The sequence below is a fragment of the Carex rostrata genome, chromosome 34, assembly GCF_964058835.1.
Source record: "Carex rostrata chromosome 34, lpCarRost1.2, whole genome shotgun sequence".
In the NCBI taxonomy this organism is placed as follows: domain Eukaryota; kingdom Viridiplantae; phylum Streptophyta; class Magnoliopsida; order Poales; family Cyperaceae; genus Carex; species Carex rostrata.
Genome location: NC_135951.1, coordinates 225916 through 231153, shown reverse-complemented (window position 1 = coordinate 231153; position 5238 = coordinate 225916). Strand labels below are relative to the sequence as shown.

Genomic DNA, 5238 nt, shown 5'->3' with positions numbered 1-5238 from the left:
GTGTTAATGAATCTCAGATTCTCAACCGTCTGATTTTAAACAGAGTCAATCCGACTCCTGTCTATAACATAGGGATCTTATAATATTAGTGCGGATCTAGTCTACACGAATCATAAAACAGATCAAACAGTTGAGATTTATTACCTCAAAAGATATCCTTTTGAGTTAATGCAGAGGATTTGAGGTCTACTAAACAAAGGTACTCTCAGCTCGAGTGCGTATCCTCTGAGATATCTCGACTTTTGCGTGACCGACGTATCCGGTGCCTATTCGGGAGTGATGTAGGGGGCCAGTGTTATCAGCTCTCCTTCCGCCGCTGTCTCAGCTACGAAAATCGTCCCCTTCAAACTCCAAAATCCAAATCCAAAGGTACTCTCTCTCTCTCTCTCTCTCTCTCTCTCTTCTCTCTCTCTCTCTCTCTCTCTCTCTCTTGGTGATCTCCATTTGTGATTGATATTTACTTGCTACACTTAGTCGCTTTAGTTTACTCATACAACTTAGCTTTGCGGTTTTGTGCAACTACAACACTCTCAATTTGATTTCAGTGTCAATTTAATTTCTCTAGTGTTTGGGCCTTTTGTCTTCATTCTATAGGAGATGACCAAGCATCCAGCAAATGTGATGGTTCACAGACCAATGCTTGTTAATTAATTATGTAGTATCCACAAAGGTAAAACTCAAGGTTAATTTACTGTACTGAAAATGAATGGTACTATGTCCCAACTAAAGCCTGATTTTAACCCATCAATTGCAATCCAGTTATTAGGTTGAATTAAATCAAGTTTGCTGCATTGCCTTTGTTTAATCAAAATAAAGCCTCAATTAGCTACCATCAGTTGTCACTTTAAATAAACCTATTGCCAAGTTAAATTCAATTTACCATGAATGTTTCAATCAAGCTGGTAAACATTTCAGATACTTTTAAGTGCATATTTAAAAATAAACTTTATTAATTGTCATCTTGTGATAATAGACAATGCACTGACCCTTGTTGTGGCCTGTTTTCCTTTTTTTTTGTTTTTTTACTTAATTTTTTTTTTCCATCAGCTCATTTTTATTTTATTTATACATAAGGTAAATTGGGACTAAATTAAGGCACAATTACAAAAGGAGGGCCTAAACAAAGGTGCTCTCCCCGCCGCTGTCTCAGGTATTAGATCTCTTCTTTACTAAATTTCTCTTTCTTTCCATGATGAACATGAAATCCCCATCTTGTGTTTGAATTTGTTGTTGCACCGTCGCCTAACAGTGCATTGTTTGATCCCTTGTATATATTATGTTACTTCTTTTCTTTAACAAGCTTTTGATAAACAAAATTTTAGTAAAAACTGAAGCTTTTCTTTGTGATCTTGTGAAGTTATTAATTAATATTCATAAATGTCGAGGGACATTGTTTGACGAGGTTATGCAAGTGATGAAGAGAATGTAGACAGGGATTCTGTACTCCTTTTTGAATTTCCAAAAAGGGATGAAGACTTCCTCTAATTGGGAGTCTCTCTGATGCTTTATCTGTTTTCTTCAATCAATTTGAGCAAGCCGCTTTTGACTTTTTCTATTTGATATTCCCATGATAATTTTTTTTTTTTGTTGATACATCAACTATTATGTAGTGAAGCATATAATCTGTTGTTTATTGCATGCACTTTTTGGTGTTTGTTTTTGGGTTAAAAAATGCATTGTATTTATTGTGATGAAGACCTAATGATGTTTTATAAGTAAAAGAATGGAGATCTGAAAATGAATGATGTTCTATGTTGAAGTCCTATAAGAATGTACATGAATTTTAGCTTTAGGTTTTATGGCATGTTAATTCCTCTTCCTCTCCTCTCATCCTCCACCACCCCTTGTGTGTGGAGAGAGAGAAACAACACAAGTCAGAGCACACATCTGCTGCCATAAAAGGCTGTAGAAGCTGAGTCCATATTATCTGAGGTAACAGAATATTTCTTGCTGCATGTTGCATGTGCAGTCTGGACAATCTGGATCCAAACTAATGTTTGAGTTTACACCTTGTTTGGATGGAGAGTAGAGGAAGGAGGGAAAGAAAATATCATGACTAATTCTTGTTTGGTTGAGGAAGAGGAATTAACATGCCAAAACCCTTTGATGCGAACTTGTGAGACATATACATTTTTTTATATGGGCCCCAGAGAACAGTGTGTTGACAAATAAGGACTGATACTTACTGAGGGTCTTTCACAATGCATACTATACTTCATTTTCTGATTTTTGTAGCTGCATATTATACTTACTGAGGGTCTTTCACATCTTTTACTTGACTAGGTTTAATTTCCCTGTTTGCTAAATTTGACCCTTAGGATGCAAAAATGCATGAATTATCAGATTGTACTTTGATGATGTTTTTATATCATTGCTGCTACCAAGGCACAATAATAGTTCTTCTTTGATATTCAATTGTTGTTATTGCTTGACTTCTTATGTCTACAAGAAACTTTTGTATTTTTGTTGCCTTGTTGGGTTGATCGCTTGATGCTGCATTACAACTGCTACCTTTACTGAATGTTTGTTATTTTTTCACTCTAAATTACTGGCCTGATGATGAAAAGATATGGTAAAAGAGTATCTCAAATTCCATGTTACTGTTGTAGCCCAATATATAATGTTGATGGATGGGATGGACTCAAGAGTGAGTGTCCCCTGTGGTTCGGAGCCTATTTTGAATGTAGGGGTTCTGCTTTGCGATTCATACCATATTAAAATGGATGACTCATTCTACATGGTCAGGTTTTGCACTTGATATGGATTCTATTTAGGAGAGGAGAAAGAGATATTTGTAATTGCTATATGTACCAATTACATTACAGGAGGGATCACTTGACAATTGTTATTTTGACAATCTTGACAACAAATTTTCAAATCACGGTAAAACGGGTAAATTTGTGAGTTTTTGATATGATACATATGATGTTAGGGTAAATTTCGCCGAAGGTCACTAAACTTTGTCCTTTGTCACAAATTAGTCGCTTAAGATTGATTTGTCCATTTAATATTTGTGCGGATTCTGATCGGATGGTCCAGATCTAAACATAAATATCATGTTACTTCAGAGGATATGGACGCCCCCCCCCCCCCCCCCCCCCCCCCTCTGAATTCACATCCCCTCAGGTTACTGGACTGAGTACAATTGAATCGGACGGTCAAAAATTGTTCTTTTTAACTTGGCACGAATATCAAAGCACAAATAATATTGTTCCCTGCATCATCCTAAGCAAGCACGTGCTGAGAGTAAATCTGGGCCATCTGTTTCAATTGTGTTGTGTTGTGTTGTGTTGTGTTGTATTGAGTCAGGTACCTGGGAGGATACCAATCCCCCCTCCCTCTCCTAGATAGAGTATATGTTTTGTCTCCCAGGAATGTGTGGGGTTACCACTGGATTTTTTTCTGACATGGTTGATTTGCACATTATATATTTGGGCTCCAGTGACTTTGGCATGTTGAAACAATATTATAAACACATTTATGAACAATCTGAAGGCCCAATTTTCTTTTATTTTTCTTGCTTTCCCCCTGTAGCATATCTCCTTAGGATTTTGATTCTTTACTTGTTGATAAATTGTTTATTGATGTCCTCTGAACAGTTTTCTAAATTTGTGTAATTATAAGATTCTTGTAGGTTGCTCTGCAGCATTGTTTGTTTATTTATGACGAATTACAGTATAACATTTGTTCATTTCTATTTTGCATCTCCTTTATTAGTGAAACACTACCAAAATTGCAGTTATTGTTTGCAGAGAGTGATTTTATGAGGACAAAACATTGGTTTTTGCTAATAAGCCATGGAAAAAAAATTATACTTTTTTTTCCATGCATTGTGAAGTTTAGTAAATTTATCCTCTTTAAAGTTTAGCAAATAATCCTTGTACAAATTTTAGTACTTTCTTAGTGAGATTCAAGGAAAATGTAAATAAAATATGCACTCCTTTTAAGAATTGATGATGACTTGGTTTATGTGAGATTCTCTCTGATGCCATTGTTTATAAGAACTTTTATGGTGCCATTTATGAAAGTTGACTTTACATTTTGATAGCATAACAAAACTCAAATGAAGTTTGACTTTTGCATATTCAAGATTTGTGAAGTTTGAATTTAGTTTTCTTATTAAGATGGGATGCATGATTTTCATTTCTCAAATAAGTTCTTAGAGATTTATTTTTGTGGGGTTTTAATTTTGTTTCTTTGGGAAAGCACATTTTACTTGTGTCTATGGAGGCCCAATGATGCTGTAACAGAGATAAGAACGGAGATATGAAAAAGAAAAAAAAATTGTTCTCTGTTAGAAACTGTTAAGAATGTAAGTGCTTTGTCGAATGCAAACGCTCTGTGATCTGGACCTCGGTTCTCTTCAATTGTATGGATTTTATTGTATAACCGGTGAGGGATTAGATTGAATACTCAAATTGTATGGATTTCTCTGTTGAATTTTATGAAGCATATCTGACCATGTGTATCTTTATTTCATGTTTGATTACATTAGGTTTAAATTTTTGCATCTGCAACTGATTGTATAAATTATGTTTGTAATTCCTGAAATCACAAATGATGCTACCGGTACATTGTATGATTTAGATGTACTGGTAAGAGAAAACTATAGTCAGCTTTTTTTAATGAGACCTAGACACTTGAGTAAACAGGTATTACATTTTACACCAATGAGATGATTGTATTTCACCCTGGCATTTCTCGATTCGAGAAACAAACACATGATTGACCTGGAAGAGGGTGGGCTTAAACTTCAATTCCGTCATCTATTTGGTAAAATGGGATTTGACCGAGTAGCGTACCAGATATCAACCCAAGAGAGCATTTTTTTGAGGTACTCAAAAACTGTAATTAGCCAAGATGGAGTAGTAAATTTTGCTGGTACAGATTGAAGTATTGGATCTCACTTGTACGCTACGGTACAAGCTAAGTCTACTCAGTTCATAATGAATCTGAAATTGATCCAAGTGTCAAATTGAATACCTTATTATACTTAAATTCAAATTTAGACAACTAAATTACAAGTAGCATATCACAACACCAGTCCTCCATTAAGTGCCAATGCTAATGATAAACAAACAAAATTCTTTAAAAGAAACAAAACAGACATTTAATGCTCATAAATAATCTAGAATTCCAAAACAAGAAAGATTTCTGACAAGAGTTACATAGAACCATCCTTCTCAGGTGAAACGCTTCATCCCTCAGTGTATTTTGATTTTTGTTTTAATTGCTGTT

The 5238-nt window shown here is 35.0% G+C and overlaps 1 long non-coding RNA gene and 1 pseudogene across 2 annotated transcripts; both read left to right on the top strand.

Moving 5' to 3' along the window:
- The first annotated feature begins 271 nt into the window (after positions 1-271).
- On the top strand, positions 272-4456 carry LOC144549053 (uncharacterized). 2 transcript variants are annotated; one of them, XR_013509551.1, is made up of 3 exons: positions 272-369; positions 595-670; positions 1075-4456. It is a non-coding gene; the product is annotated as an uncharacterized LOC144549053 (long non-coding RNA). The 2 variants fall into 2 exon arrangements; XR_013509552.1 differs by lacking the exon at positions 595-670.
- LOC144549236 (small nucleolar RNA R44/J54/Z268 family) lies at positions 1405-1507 on the top strand (annotated as a pseudogene).
- Positions 4457-5238: the final 782 nt, after the last annotated feature.